Raw genomic sequence first — 17,568 nt, 5'->3', positions numbered from 1 at the left:
AATTTAAGTCACTGAGACAAAATAGAGGTGGAGTCTGAGATGTCTGCTGATAGGCTCACTTCTTCTGGGCAGATTGACCTGGACTCCTAGTGGTGGAAATCAAGTGTGTTTTCTGCAATTAACTTTTGAACAAGATAGAGTTTTCTAAGAAGATGCATATTATTCCTCGGAATTTAACTAAATAAATATAAATATGCATGTATATTGTGATTATACCACGTTGCCATTATGGGATGCACACCATGAGATTTTGTGAGTAGTTTTAAGAATTATGTGTTGTTGGACAATAGCCAAAGCAGACTGCATGCGCTGAATCAAACTTATATGGCAGATTTTCCACATCTGTATATATGTATATATTATATAAACATATATTAAAAGCCATGTTTTACCTCTATTCATATCTAGTTAAAAGTGAAAATCCACACATTAATAGAGGTACCTAAAAACAAATATTAATGTTTGGTGGTTTCAATTTTGATACCATGAGTTAAGTAAATTATATGCATGAAACCCCGGTGGGGACGCGACCCCCGCAGCCCCAGGCTCTTCAGCCCCCGCTGGCAGTGAAGACACGGAAAAAAAAGTTCTCGCCACCAAAGTCCTTGGCACTGTCAAATGGTTAACGTCAGAAATGGATATGGATTTATTAACTGAAATGACACCAAAGAAGATGTATTTGTACATCAGACCGCCATCAAGAAGAATAACCCACGGAAATACCTGCGCAGCGTAGGAGACGGAGAAACTGTTGGGTTTGATGTGGTTGAAAGAGAGAAGGTTGCTGAGGCGCCAATGTGACTGGCCCAGATGGAGTTCCTGTAGAAGGCAGTCGCTATGCTGCCGATCGGCGCCGTTACCGACGTGGTTACTACAGCAGACGCCGTGGGCCTCCCCGTAATGCCGGGGAGATTGGAGAGATGAAGGATGGCGTCCCAGAGGGAGCACTTCAAGATCCAGTCCACCGAAATCCAACTTACCGTCCCAGGTACTGTAGGGGACCTCCTCTCCTGCGACCCACCCCAGCTGTGGGAGAGGCTGAAGATAAAAGAGAATCAACAAGTGGCCACTGGTCCAAAGCAGCCATCTGTTCGCCATGGATATAGGCACCCGTAGACCTATCAGCGTCGTTCCCACCCTCCGAATGCTCCTTCACAAGATGGCAGAGAGACCAAGGCAGGTGAAGTGCCATCTGAGAACCCTGTTCCAGCCACCGAGCAGAGCAGTGCTGAGTGACACCAGGCTCCCCAGGCACCTTCACCATCAGCAGGTGACCTAAAGAATTAATGACCATTCAAAAAATAAAACAAAAAGCAGACCACAAACTTACCAACACCAAAGAAACATCCAAGCAATAAAGTGGAAGACTAATAACCAAGATGTGGATGTTAGAATGTTTACAGCTATTCTTTACAAAACAAACAAGTACAAAAGGAGAATGTCAGTCAATGTTTCCAGCAATTTGCCTGCACAGAAGACAAGGGAGCAGCCTCCCCAGTTTCAGCACCCACTAGGTGGGTACTGCGTCATAGCGGCCGGGCCTTAGCACGATGCAGCCGTGCCGCACCAGTGCGGTTTGCACAGCCATGCTGTATGACCCTCGAGCTGTTTGCACTACATGAACTTTCCTTCTTCACTGCACCTCAAACTGGGGGTTTCTGTTGGCGTTTCAATTGACGCCAGGGACCTCCGGTTGACATTCCATGGAGCCCAAGGTGGGACTCTGAAGCCAGGACTGGATCTCCTGACACCGCCCTGAACCGAACTCCTCGGAGGAGCCTGAACAATCCCTGTGCTGCAGTTGTCTTCCTGGAAGCAGCTAAGCAACGCAGGAGCTGGAACTGTGACTCTGAATTCAACTTGAGACTGATTGACCCTTCACGACATCCTGTTAATTAGGTTTTAGTATCATTATCTCTCAGGCCCTGGCTGGTTTGGCTCAGTGGATTGAGCGTCGGCCTGCGAGCTAAGTGTCGCTGGTTCGATCTTCCAGTCAGGGCACATCAGAGAAGGAAAACTCTGACTCCAAAAAACCTCCGCTGCCTTGCGGCATACCTCTTCAGAGGAAAGGCTAAGGGAGTAAACCCCGACAGAAAATCCGGAGCCGGAGTCCCTAAGGCGGTTTGACGTTGTAGTCAACACCGGCAACTCCTGCGGCGCACCTGAAGCCAAGCTGTATTGACTCCGTCTTTCCCTTGGATCCTTCAGCTGCGAAGAGAGGGGGGGTCTGCTGCATGGGCAACAGCAGACCCTCCATATCACCCTGCCCAGGCTCTGTAGCTTCAGCTCCACTGGAGAGGACACTCCAGCGTCATCGCAAGATGTCGATTCAACACGGGAGGAGACAGATACCATGTCACTCCCGAGTCGGACTGCACAGCCATTTTCGGCGGTGCAGATAAGACTCTTAAGAAGCTACACCATCGTCTCTCAAGACGGAAGGCTGCCGACGATGCACAACAAAATTATTTTTTCTTAAGGCATGCATAGGGAGAGCATGTTAGTGCTTAGAAAAACCTCTGGATATAGAAACAATTAATTTTGTCAAGGAACATATATTTAGGTAAGATTTATTAATATTGTTTTATTTAATATTTATCCAGTGAATGGTGCATGCTAGTGATGCAAGCAATTACAATTCATAATTATAATATGAAATAATTTAAAAAATTTTTAGTATAAATGTGAATATATTTCTTGCAGTTTATAGGTTCAGGAATTATCTGTTATAAAATATTTTCCATGTAGGAGGCATTTATCAATGTACTACCTTATGTCTAGTCATACTTTGTTATTAAGTATTGTGCTAATCATAAAATTTAAGCTATTATAGTTTATAATTTTCTGTTCTAAGTTTTGGGGAAGTTGTATTTAAAAATGTTTATAATTATTTTTAAAAAGATTTTACTTATTTATTTTTAGAGAGACGGGAAGGGAAGACAGAAAGGTGGATGTGAGTGAGGAGAGACAGCTGGCTGCCTCTTGCACACCCACAACTGGGGACCTGGTCTGCAACCCAGGAATATGCCCTGACTGAGAATAGAACTGGTGATGTTTAAGTTTGTGGGACAATGCCCAACCCACTGAACCACAGCAGTCAGGGCTATTTATAATTATTTTTTATATACTTTACAGAAATAATAAACAGCATCATGCATGCGTTCAGAGTAAGACACTAGAATTTCTTCAAGAACTAGAAGATAATGAGTTCTGAGTCACTGAGCATATTATTTCAGCTCTACATTAGTGAACAGATGGAATTAACATGTTTACCATTTGATTATCTGGGTATCATATACCATGTGCCTCTTTGATCCTATCATCTTATTTAATCAAGATGTACTAAGTTATACTGTAGCAATGAGTAAAACTAAATCTTAATAACATTTAATAAAGGCTTATTTATTGTTTTTGCTATATGTTCATTACCAGTTGTCTTCAGTTCTGACACATATTACCTTCACTTTAGGATTCAAGCTGACTGATCATCTTCTCTTTAAAAAACTGCTGATAATCAAAGAGAAAAAGACCATGATGAATACAGCTGTGCTGTGTCTCAAAAGTTCTCCTTGGAGCGGTCACATTACTTAATGTTTACATTTCATTGGCCAAAAAAAATGACATGATAAGGCTTATGTTAATAATGTCAGAGCAGAAAGCAGTGAATATTTGTGAACAATTCTACAGTCTATCAACATATAGAATGATGTTAGAGTCATGTATATATAGAGAGAGTCATGTAATTGATTTGTACTGTTTCTTACATTTTTATTTGCATGTTTTTTCACAATCTAGTATAAACTAAAAAAATTCCAAATTGTTTTCTCAATTTGGAATTTGATTCAAAATCAATATCCTAAATTCAACTGACTCTAATCAGAGAATTAAAAAATCAGATAAGTCAGGTTTTAAACAGACTAGTAATTTTTGTCAATTATTTGATGTCATTGTTTTTATTGATCACATTATCTAGAAGAGAAAAAGCCTCCTCACTCCCTTCAACACACACATACAAACAAGCAATTTTAGAAATGTTACTGTGACTTAAAAGTTCTTAGTAAGTTCTGTTTCAATATGTGGTTAGAGAAGACCACTGAACTGTCACAATTCTGTTAGTGGCTTCTTTGACAATGCCTTACCATGTTCTGGCCATCACACTTTCAGGAATAGCTCAACAAATATTTGTGTAGCAGTAACTCTCCTAGGAGAGGGAAATAATAAAACTAGCCTACTGATTACAGTTCCCTAAAATGTTCTTAAAATTTTGACCTTTGGGGGACAAATACTTTGTAGGTAGTGGTTAACCTTGCTAACAATCTTTAATTGAGATATAAGAAAGCATATTTATTTACTAATGTATCAGAATTTAAGAATTTAGCTAAGAATTTTCCTAAAACTGAAAGTTTAAGATATTTTAATGCTATGATTAAGAATGGACATTATATTTTTAAGTAATTCTAATTCAAGTACATTTTCCTCTAGCAGTCTCATTTCAGTATGCTTAACATTTCTCCCAATTTTTTAATGGGATATTTAAAAATACTGTTGTAATCAAAAGATTATTTAATTTGAAGTATAGTTAATGGTTCTAGTTTTAAAACTATAACATAAAATGTTTATTTTATCATTTCCAGAGTCATCAATTTCTTTGTCAGGAGATAAGAATTTACTTTTACTTTTTAAAAACTTTCTATAATGTTTGATAACCACAACAGAAAGAGTTATCATGATATGGTTATGTGCGATGTGGTTTCCTCTATGTAATATATCACACACATTATATTATTCCAGGTGAAGATGTTTTAAAGAAACTGAAGAACAAAAAATATAAATGCATTGACATAAATAGAGTAATAAATTTAGAATTCATAGTATAGTGTTCAAATTAAAGCAAATGTTTCAATGCCCAATTACTTAATTTGAAATTGCAATTCTCTTTTTTTATTTGAAATTGCAACTCTTTATTGCAGTTGATTCTTCTGTTCAACTTCTTCCTTTTTCTCCCCTAACTCCTCCTTCCCAGTTTTTGTATGACAGCTTAGTAATAAACCCAGACTGCCAGCCAAGATGAAGGCATAGACAGACACGCTGCACCTTCCTCCACACTAAGAAGAAATACAACTACCTCAAAACTAGAAACAACCAGAAGTTCCAGAAAATTAAAGTGCATGGAAGTCCAGCAAACAAAGACATAAAGAAGAAATACTCATCCAGACAGGTAGGAAGGCCAGAGCTGGGAAGGAGAGGACTTGGTGTGGTGGCGGCAGCAGCAGCAGACCAGCAGAAAACACAGTCACACATTTTAAAAAGTCAGGAGGGACACCTGGGGAGCACTCCCAGCTCCTCACCAGACTGCTCAGCTGACAGTGCCAGTACCGGAGAAAATCAAGCCTCATTGCTTCTGACTGTGCAAACCAGCAGGGGTTGGGGTGGAGGCAGAGTCTGCTTGTTTAAAGGGCCACCAGGGTCCTAGAACATCCATCGACCCACCCACTCTGGGAGCAAAGGTCAGGGCAACAGCTAGAAGGGCACCAGTCCCATACAAAAGTGGGAGAAGTGCCTGGAAAAGGGGCAAGTGCTGAGCAAGGGGCATTGTTCCCTCTCAGACCCTACATACAGCGCCACAACGTGGTGAAACAGGTTGCCCTGTACTGATGAATATCTAAGGCTCTGCCCCTTACAATGTAACAAGAGGCATTGTGAAAGAAGGGAGGGCCAAGGTTGCTTGCAAGTAGAATTTATATTGTCTAAGAGTAAATGACAAACTTGAGATTAAATTTGTAATATGGAAACAAATGAACTGATAAAAAAATTATGCTACTTCAAATTAGAGGTATTAAATCAATGTCTCATTGATATGACCCAGTGCATATTAAAAAATAAGGGGGAGGGGGAAGCAATAGAAACAGCATTTCTTAACTAATTGAAACATTTGTACATAGGGTTGTCATATGGTTATCACTTAAATATTAATCAAGTGTAAGGTGTAAGCAAGTAATTTTCGTTTTTAAGGTTCTTGGCAAATAGGGAGAGCTTGCTAATACAATAATTAATTGAGTGGACTTCTGAAAGTCTTTAATTATTACCATAATTATAATTTTATATAAATTATTAAAAGAATGTTGGTATTTGCTATACATTCTAATTATCTTTAAATCATTTCTCACAGTAGAAATATTAAACTAATTAAATTTTTGTTAAGCAAAAATTTAACTAGGTTAAGTTTTAAAGTCAATGTTCATTTCATTTAGGGACTCATTTAATATTTTTTTATTCTTTGAAATCAAACTTCACATGAGTCCCTGTAGACAAAAATGTTATATTCCTGAAATAAAAATGAACAGATTGTAATTTTAATATCACCTAAATTAGTTTAATTTCCTTATGAATATGTATTTTATATTTGAACTACATATATAAGTGTAGAAATATAGGTATATCTCCAAGAGAAACATCAATATTTAAAAAATTATCCCTAAAGGCCTATAGAAATATACAATGGTACCTTGGTACTCTTCACTTTCAGAACTCATCAAACTTGGTGTTCATCACATTTTGACAATAAAAAATGTTACAGCATTTGGCTCTTGATTGTCACTTATCGCACTTGCTAGAACTTGCATGAATCATAATGCCACCCCTACACAATAAAATGCTTTATAAGTCATCACTTGCTTACCACTCATCACAATTAAATTTACTATGAGTACTGAGATACCACTGTATACACATAATGTGTAAAGTATATTGAAACTGCTGGACTGAAACCAGAAAAATCAACATTTGTGCTGATTGTCACTACCAGAACCAATAAGTAGAGACAAGTATTGGTTCTTTATGGTTACTTTATTCAGATGGCCAAAGATCTGAGAAGACAATGGGTTATGTTCCCTAAAGGCTATCTTACATTTCATATCAGCTGACCATTTTTTAAGAAAAATAAAAGTGTAGGTGAGGGGTTTGGAATTCAGGAAAAAATAAATAAGGGGTTTGAAAGTCAGGGAAAAAATAATCATCAGATAAAAGCTGCAGTCAGGCAATTTTCCTAGTATCCTTTCTTTAAAAAAAATATTGTATTTTTTTTATTACCATTTAGCACACTTATACACCCTTTACCCCTCAGTCACCAAACTGCTGCTCATGTCTATGAGTCCTTTTTTCTGTTTTGCTCAATCATTCCACCCCTTAACCTCCCCTCCCTGGTAACTGTCATCCTGCTCTCTATCTATGAGTCTGTCTTTATTTTGTTTGTTAGTTCAGTTTGTTCATTAGATTTCACATATGAGTGAAATCATATGGTATTTGTCTTTCTCTGACTGGCTTATTTCACTTAGCATAATGTACTCCAGGGTCATCCATGCTGTCAAAAAAGTAACATTTTCTTCTTCCTTTTTTTATGGCTGTTTAGTATTTTATTGTGTAAAAGCCCCATAGTTGTTTTAAACATTCATCTGCTAATGAACACCTGGGCTGCTTCCATATCCTGGCAACTGTATATAATTTTGCAATCAACATAAGAGTGCTTATGTTCTTTCAAATTAGTGTTTGGGGTTCCTTCAGATATATTCTCTGAAGTGGGAGTGCTGGGTCAAAATACAGAGCCATTTTTAATTTTTTAAAGTATCTCCATACTGTTTTTCACAGTGGTTAGAGCAATCTGCATTCCCACCAATAGTGCAAAAGGGTTCCCCTTTCCCTACATCCTTGGAAGCACTTATTATTTATTGATTTATTATGATAGTCATTCTGACACGTGTGAGCTGATATCTCATTGTGGTCTTAATTTGCATTTCTCTGATGATTAGTGACATTGAGCATCTTTTCATATATCTATTGGCCATCTGTATGTTCTCCTTAGAGAAGCAGCTCTTCATGTCCTTTGTCTCTTTTTTAATTGGATTGCACGGGGTTTTTTTTCTTTTTTTTTGGTGTTGAGTTTTATGTCTTTTTATTTTGTTGATTGTACCCTAGGCTGGCAAAATCTTTTTAGTTTCATGTAGTCCCATTTGTTTATTTTTTGTTTCTTTTGCTTTAGGAGATATAACAAAAAATATTGCTACAAGCAATGTCTGAGATTTTGCTGTTTATGTTTTCTTCTAGGATTTTAGGTTTTGGGTCTAATATTTATGTCTTTAATCCATTTTGAATTTATTCATGTGTGGTGTAAGAAGGTAGTCTAGTTTCATTTTTCTGCACATATCTGTCCAATTTTTCTCACATCATTTATTGAATAAACTATATTTAGCACATTGTATGTGCTTGCTTCCTCTGTTGAATATTAATTGACTATAATTTTGTGTGTTATTTCTGAGGTATTTTGTTCCATTTATCTGTGTGTCTGTTTTTATGTCACTACCATGCTGATTTGATTATTATGGCTTTATAGAATACTTTGAAGAATAAAATACATAAGAATAAATCTAAACAAGGATGTAAAAGACTCTGTTCTCTGAAAATTATAAGACACTGAAGAAATAAATTGAAGAAGACACAAATAAGTGAAAGCACATACCATATTCATGAATAGGATGGATTAACAGCATTAAAATGTCCATGCCAACTAAAGTAATCTATAGATTCAATACAACTCTTCTTAAGACTCCAATCACATATTTCACAAAACTAGAACAAATATTTCAAAAATTTATATGGATCCACAAAAGGCCCCACATAGCAACAGTGATCTTTAAATAAAGAACAAAGTTGTTGGAATCATGCTACTTAATATCAAAATATACTATAAGGCCTATTATACTTTCATCTGTTGATTGGTGATTCTTTATATGTGTTCTGGGCAGGAATATCTCTCCCTGGAGCATGACAGCTCAAATACCATTTTGATTGCTTGAAGTCTTCCTATGGCACAAGATAAATTGCTTGTGATATTCTGGAATCAGGGTGGGTCATACCTTCAGTTCCTGAAACAATAGCTATTTACTGCATTAATTACTAAGTTTATTAACTCTAACTTAAAACTAAAAATTTTCCAGTTCTTGAGTTTCCCCATCAAGACTAAAAGGAAATTTAAAGTAACTAGAGCCTACTCTTAAGGATCCACTTGAAATGTTGGAAAGGGAATAGGTTTGTAGTACTTTGAATATTAAATGGTATAATCTTCATTGAATCTATGACTGTAGATGAAGTGTGCTGCCTTGTAGGAGACAATACAATAACTCTTGGACCAACATCATTTCTGTAAGGTTTTGCCAATTATTGTCAAGGTGAGGTGGAACCTTGGCAATGGGTAGGAGGTTTGGGGAAAAATTCAAGAGGGTTGAGGGTCATGAAACTACCACAGATAGTACTGGGAAAGCAATCTACCTACATTTGTATAAGTCTAATATTCTACCCTCAGAATATTTATCCAATTACTGTTGATCTTGAATTCCTATTGTATCTTTATATATTCCCTTCTCAAAATTAATTTATTGCATAAAGTTAAATAACCCTACCTGTTGCAACAGGGGGCTGTCTGCATTTTGGCAAATATCTTATGTAAATGAAGATGACACCATCCCTCAGCATCCACAGCAGGAATCATTAACAAAGGATGACACACTTTTCTGATAAAAACAGATGTAGGCTTAGGATATTTCTCAGCACACTGCTCCAGGAAGCATTACCATTAATCTGTATTGGCAAGGGAAGAGAAAACTACTTGGCCTGGATGCCATATAGATATTATTTTCTACTGTCTCTTAACAAAATTTATTAAAAAATAAAACTGTTGTCAACCAATAAGTGTGAAGGAGCTTTTTTTGTGATATTGTTTTTTAAGTTCATGTTTTGAGACCCTCATTATCCCCAGCTAAAGAAAAACAACAACAATAATATGTAGACAATAAGGAGAAAATATAAATGGTTAAAAACAAAATGAACATGTCATTGAACCAGAAATCAGAAAGATAGAAAAATAATAAACAAAGGTAAAGCCACATGGGGTGCCAGGCCCAGGATGTGAAAGCAGAAATTAGCTGTAGCATGCTTGTCTCCTCTGAAATATCACATACAAGGTGAGTAACCAGAAACAGTTTCACTGCTTAAAATAGTAAGCTAGGTTAGGGCTACCCAGCATGAGAAGTGATGCTGAAAAAAGATGCTGATTATCATTATTGCTTGGGACTAAGGCATGGGTAGTGAGGTTTACCCAAGAAAACTAGGAAACTTACATAATTGTATAGCCAGGATTGTGTGACCATTGGATGTCTTAAAGGATCTAAGCTATCCCAACATCACGCTAAAAGGATGGCACTACTCTAGTAGTTCTTGAGTAGACATCTCAGGGCAGTCTGAATGGAGGCAGAAACAGAACTGTAAGATTCATATCTATAATGAGAAAGTAGAAATGAGGGAAAGGAGAGAGAAGATTAATATATGCCAGATAAAATAAACATAATAGAACAACATGCCAAAATTCTAAATATGTTCAGTATCTTTGTAAAACAATAAAGACATAACATCAGTATTAATTTTTTGTTGCTGCCATAACAAATTACATTATTACAACCTTAGTAGCTTAAAACAATACAAATTTATTAGTTTAACACTGGTCTCTCTGTGCTAAAATCAAGATATCAGCAGGGCTACTTGCTTTCTGGAAGCTCTAGGAGATAATTTGTTTTCTTCCCCTTCTCTTGCTCAAATTCCTTGTCTTATGTCTCCTCCTTCCATCTCAAAATGCATCACTTCAACATCTGTTTTTCATCTTTATTACATCTACTTTTTATCTCACATTTTCTCACTTAACTCTTATAAAGATTCTAAATACATTTGATCCACTTAGGTAATCCAGGTTAATCTTTTTATCTCAAGATTCCTAACCTAATCACACATGCAAAGTTCCTTTGCTATTCAGGGTAACATATTTATAGGTTCCAGGTACTATGATATGCACATCTTTGGGTGTTGGAGTGGGGGAAGGATTTTGATTGGCCTACCACAGTACCCATACAAAGAACAAGAATATTAATAAATAAAAATATGCAGAAATAAATCTGTGTATTAAAAAATATATATAAATATATAAGAAATGAAAGATATATTATAGTTATAAAAATATGTAGAAAAAAGTTTCTAGACTAGACACAGTCAGGAAAGAACTCACCCAGAAAATATGCTAAGGCCTACACTAAGGAATTACATGTATATATATGTGTGCATGCCAACACATATACAGTCGTGGGCAGCCGTCCGTCTCGAGAGACGATGGTGTAGCTTCCCAAGAGTCTATCTGCACCGCCGAGAATGGTTGTGCAGTCCGACTCGGGAGTGACACGGTATCTGTCTCCTCCGCTGAAGGATCCAAGGGAAAGACGGAGTCAATACAGCTTGGCTTCAGGTGTGCCGCAGGAGTTGCCGGTGTTGACTACAACGTCAAACCGCCTTAGGGACTCCGGCTCCGGATTTTCTGTCGGGGTTTACTCCCTTAGCCTTTCCCCTGAAGAGGTATGCCGCAAGGCAGCGGAGTTTTTTTGGAATCAGAGTTTTCCTTCTCTGATGTGCCCTGACTGGAAGATCGAACCAGCGACACTTAGCTCGCAGGCCGACGCTCAATCCACTGAGCCAAACCAGCCAGGGTAACACATATACAAACACATACAAATAAAGCAATTCAGACACACAGAGGGTAGATAATAATCTCCAACATGTATTCAATAAAATTAAAAATAATTGAAAAAATATAAGTGAAGCAATATTTTAAAAATATGAATAATTTTTCACAATTGAAGTAAACCATGAGATTTCAGATTGAATGTGCATTCCTAGTACTGAGAAAAATAAATAAAAACAATCCACACAAAAGCACAAAATATTAAAATTAAAGAATAACAAAATATGCATTCTGAAAATCTATAACAGAAAAAATATTGCTCAAAGGAATAACAATTAGATTTCTGCACCATAATTTTTTGAAAAGTTCCAAATACTTAAGTTAAATAAAAAGTTTTAAAAATGTAATAAAAAGAGAAAATAACCTGTGAACCTAGAATTCTATACTCAGATAAGACATCAATAAGGTGGGGGTACAAGGCTTTCTTACAGCTCAATTTTTCCATCTGATTTACTTTTCTATTGCAAAAATAGATATGCTTTTTTTTTAAGTAACATTCTATTCTTTGTATTTCTTAATATATACATTTCTCTGGTAACTAATCTGGGGTACAAAAGAAATAAATACATTAGTGATAGAAGTAAGAAAAAGGAACAGGCCTTGAGAAAAAAGGAACACCCTTCTCTCCTGTGCTGTGGAGTTCATGAATTGCTACAGGATGTGAGATCCTGAGAAATCTCTTGACCAATGAGTTTGAATTTACACAAATCAAAGGAAGTGTGTACTGTTAAGTAATCAAGATCATAGTCCCGAGATCACTCTAAGAAGCACAAACAAACAATAGGAGTCACAAAAATGGGGAGACAGAGAAACAAGCCCCCATCGAAAGGAAAAGTAGAGTCCCCAGAAAGAGTGCTAAATGAAATAGAGGGGAGCCAACTATCAGATATGGAATTGAAAGCACGGATTATGGAGAAGCTCAATGAGCTCAGTGGAAACTACAAAGAACTCCAGAAAAACTACAGTGAACTCCAGAAGAACTATAAGGAACTTACTGAGAATTATACCAGGATCAAAAAGGACATGGCAGCTATCAATAAGAGCCAGGAGGAAATGAAGAATACAATCTCTGAATTGAAGAACACAGTAGAAGGATTTAAAAACAGGCTAGAGGAAGCAGAAGATCGGATCAGCGAGCTGGAGGACAATGTAGACAAAAACTCACAGACAGTGCAACGAAATGAAAAAAGACTGAACAAGACTGAAGAGGCTCTAAGACAGCTGCAGGACAACATGAAACGTAATAATATCCGTATCATGGGAATCCCAGAAGGAGAAGAAGAAGAGCAAGGAATAGAAAACCTCTTTGAAAAACTAATGACAGAAAACTTCCCTAACATGAAGAGAGAAAGAATCATGCAAGTTCAGGAAGCACAGAGGGTCCCAATGAAGATGAACCCCAACAGGCCCACTTCAAGACACATCATAATTAAAATGCCAACATTCAAAGACAAAGAGAGAATCCTAAAAGCAGCAAGAGAGAACCAACTAATAACATACAAGGGAGCTCCAATAAGGCTATCATCAGATTTCTCAGCAGAAACACTACAAGCCAGAAGGGAATGGCAAAAAATATTCCAAGCAATGAAAAACAAAGGCCTACAACCAAGAATATTCTACCCAGCAAAGCTCTCATTCAAAATGGAAGGTGAAATAAGGAGTTTCCAAGACAAAAGAAGGCTAAAAGAATACATCTCCACCAAACCAGTATTGCAAGAGATGCTAAAGGGTCTGCTTTAAGAAGATGAAGAAACAGAGAGAGACAGAGAGGAACACGAGTACAAAGGGGGAAAATGACAATGAATAAGTACTTAAAGAAAGAAGGAACTTCTACCATTTGCAACAACATGGTTGGAACTAGAGAGAATTATGCTTAGTGAAATAAGCCAGGCAACGAAAGAAAAATTCCTTATGCTATCACCTATTACAGGAAACTAATGAACAACACAAACAAAGGAGCAAAATTGAACCAGAGGTATGTAAACAAGGAATAAACTAACAGTAACAAAGGGGGAGATGGGAGGGACAGAAGTGGTAAGAAAGGGAAGGGTCTAGTCAAAGAACATGTATAAATGACTCATGGACATGGACAACTGGGTGGAGACTGAATGTGGAAGAAGGGGGGGCAGGGTTCAGGGAAGCAAGAGGGGGAAAAAAGTGAGACAACTGTAATGGAAAAACAAACAAACAGAAAATTTTTTAGTGGGAGGAAAAAATAAAAATATAAAGAATAGAAATGCAAGTTCAGTGAATATTAGAAGGACAAGGATTTTCCTTCCCATAAGACAGTCCTACAGATTTAGAGACTTGTATGTGGGTTATGTTACATAAATTAACATGTATTTTCTGTTTTTAAAGGGCATAAGCCTACGATCTCATTACCTGAGTGATTGTACGTATAGGCCTCACTTAATCCTGTCTGCATTGCTGCCTCCTGAGACTCAACGGTTTGGCTGAACTAAGTGGCTGGGTTGGTGAAGAACGGGGTGGTCTGTGGGCTTCACTTTAAAACTGGTTTCTCTTTTCTATCCTAATGGCTTGGACAGAAAGAGCCCAGAGGCCTGAGATGGGGGAAACCTAAAATATTTCCCTCAGTCCAAACTAAGTATAATGGGCAAAAGGGTTTTGGACAGGTGAGATGTACCTGGTATACCTTCCTCCAAAGAAGCCCTTCTTTTCCCTAATGTGGGACATTGAAAAATTAATACCTGTCTTTTGTCATCTAGTGGTTACGGATTGAATGATGTCCTTTAACCCTGTTGCCCTCAGAATACAACAAGGATGCCAACCTGTTAAACCAAGCATGCCGTTGTCCAGAGACAGCCAACCAACCTGGAGTCTGCACGATCCCTCCCGTTGTGGGAAGGCCACCCTCCCCCCCACACCCCCACTCTTATTAGGGATTTCTTGACCCATGGGTAGGTAGGACGACGACCATGTCCAGCTTGAAGCAGCTAGAGGAGCTCGAGATCTTCGTCCATTGTCCTCTATAAGATTGTAAAGGGTCTTAAGTCTGAGAGGGAAGGATTGTTAATTTTTATTGTTAAAATATTTAACTAATTAATTAATTATTTTTAAAAAAGAAGAAGAATATATGAAAGGGTGAGGCGGGAGAGCTTGTATGTACGACCCATGGGCATGGACTTGGAGAGGGGATTGTTGGGGAAGGGGGGTGCTGGGCGGAGGGAAGCAAAGGGGGAAGAATTGGAACTATTGTAACAATATAATCAATAAAATATACTTTAAAAAAATATCATAGTCCCAAGAACTTCCACTTTATAGGCATGAGTCTATTACAGAATTGTTAGAGGAAAGTCATTGCCAGATAGGCTAAAAATAAAAATTGCAAACAACTTGATTTCTTTAAACTGAAAAAGTCCTATTGAAGACCTTCTGGTTCTATATGAAATTGAAATACTTGTATATTATTAGAAAGATAAAATAGAGAATTTTCTTTTGGCTCAAAATCAAGAATCTTTGTATGTTCTACTGACTATGTAGATACTCATTTTTTTATCCAAGTTATTGTCTCTTGTAAATATCGTAGATCTATTAAAATACCAAGTAGGTATTCATTAACAATAACTCTGATCAGCAGTTAGTGGCAACTTGAAGCCTTGCTTTTAGAAAGACTTTCATGAAGAATTACAGGCAAAATCTAATGGAGTCTGGAGTCTATTAATAGATATCTGTCATCAACTAACTGGAGTGGAAGAGATGGCCATAGAGATCTTGTGCATCTGTGGCCTGTGCAATAGTTTTCTGATAAATGTTGGTTGGGAAGACCTGATTTATAGCTCTTGCCAATTTTTCTCATTTAAATATTCCTACGGTGGCTGATTTAAAGTTACTAACATTTATATCATTAAATTCTGAGCACAGTTGGTTGTTGTTAGTAGTATATGCCCATTCTGGCACATCACCAAGCTAGTGACTTAATTCTAAGATTTAATATCTATAATAGTTACTTTTTAGTAACCCACAGGTTATCTTTGGTGAGCAAAGTATAAGGATGAGAAGAGTCTAAGTTTCGGTAACATAATTATACATATATATTGCCTAAAATATTTATATTATTTTTTATGAAAAAGACATTAAGTTTACGCAAAAATTTTCAATTTATGATAAAAACTCTGCAAACTGGGAACACAGAGATCAAAACTCAATACAATGAAAGCCACATATGAAAAAATGTACTGCTGATATCATATTCAATGGGCTAAAACCAAAAGCATTTCCCTTAAGATCAAGATCAAGAACAGGGATGTCAATTTTCACTACTCTTTTTCAACATAATACTGGAAGTCCTAGCACAGTGATCAGACAACAAGAAGAAATGAAAGGCTTCCTCTTGGGATTATATACATCATACCTGCTGACATCTCATTGGCAAATATACATTTATTGGTTACACGTAAATCTATCCTTGGAAAGAGAAGGGAATGAAATTTACCCATCTGTCCAGGCACTATATATCCACAGATATTGATAAACACTACTAATGTCAAACATGCCCCCAAAATGTGGAATAATTATTAATGTGTAAGATCCAGAGAAATTTTCCATGATAAAAAACATTTAACACACAAAAAATATTTACCAGGAGAATTAACATAAACCTGTGAATTTCTTAGTATCACTAATTTTTTATTTTTTTTAATGCAAAAATTTCTCTATTTCTGAAGCAAAACATTTCATTCAGTACTTCAAGCATGTCTTGGAGAATAGTAAAGGAAACATTACACTACACACACACATAGGAATATATGAGTATTACACTTGTATATATGTACATATATACACAAACTTGTACTAAATAATATTAGTGTAACAATTATATATACTAAGACATCTACTATTACTACACCAGGGCATATTTTAGAGGAATTGGGAATTCCAATCTATAATGCAATGGAATGGTGACTGTTCATTGATAGCTCAAAGTGCAGGTTGAACTGTGTCCTCCTCCACAATGGCAATTGATTTGGTGCAATCCCAAATGACCATTTAATTTGTTTTCATGAAGAATATGAAGACATAAAGAGAGTCATCGATCTGTTGCAATATAACAAGCACAATTTGATCATCTGTGTTGACCTTCAAATGGTCTGCTTCCTTCTTGGTCAGCAATGCGGATACACCAAGTATCCCTGTTTTCTGTGTATGTGGGACAGCAGAGCTCATGAGAAGCATTGGGTGGAGTTGAATTGGCCTCCAAGATCTGACCTCAAACCTGGTGATCCAAACGTTCTACACGAGCCACTTGTTGACAGCAATAACATTCTATTCCCACCTCTGCACATAAAACTGGGTCTCATGAAGCAATTTGTTAAAGCTTTGTCAACTGTAGGAGACTGTTTCAAATATCTCATTTTTGCATTTCCTGACCTGTCATTTGAAAAGATAAAATACCTTAATATGCATGTTTGGTAGCATAACTTTACTACTTGTACACAATTTGACTTATAGTAAAAATATATAGCCTTTCCATGACTAAAATAACTCCAAATAAACAGTCTATTCAAGTAATTTTTCTTTATGTGTACATTTTTTATGATTTTTGGGACAAAAGGAGGGTATCCTGTACCCTAACATGAAAGAGAAAACATCGGGTCATTTTGGATTCAGATGCCACAAAGGTTAGTCAAAAACAAGTGTCCTATCTAACTCAATAAAAATTGTGTTCCCCAGTGAATTAGCTTTATTTTATTCTATCATACTTGTACTGTAATGATAATATGACATTTGTTCTTTTTATACATTCATGTAGTAGATTTTAAAAGGAGTTTTGTGAAGAAGAAACACTTCATAATAGTCTAATTCCCTAACAAAATTATACAATGGATCATAAATAACCCTACTTTGGAGAAAAAGTTAAATGAACAACATCTGCATTAGAGATCAATTTTCTGATGTCCAGTTTAAATTAATCAAACTGAACTATCCAAAGACACTTT

General features: G+C 36.7%; 1 pseudogene; it reads left to right on the top strand.

Moving 5' to 3' along the window:
- The first annotated feature begins 511 nt into the window (after nt 1-511).
- On the top strand, nt 512-1,507 carry LOC149996287 (Y-box-binding protein 3 pseudogene; annotated as a pseudogene).
- Nucleotides 1,508-17,568: the final 16,061 nt, after the last annotated feature.

The sequence above is a fragment of the Furipterus horrens genome, unplaced genomic scaffold (assembly GCF_987537825.1).
Source record: "Furipterus horrens unplaced genomic scaffold, mFurHor1.1.pri manual_scaffold_12, whole genome shotgun sequence".
In the NCBI taxonomy this organism is placed as follows: Eukaryota; Metazoa; Chordata; class Mammalia; order Chiroptera; family Furipteridae; genus Furipterus; species Furipterus horrens.
This window is presented reverse-complemented; position numbering and strand designations above follow the sequence as displayed.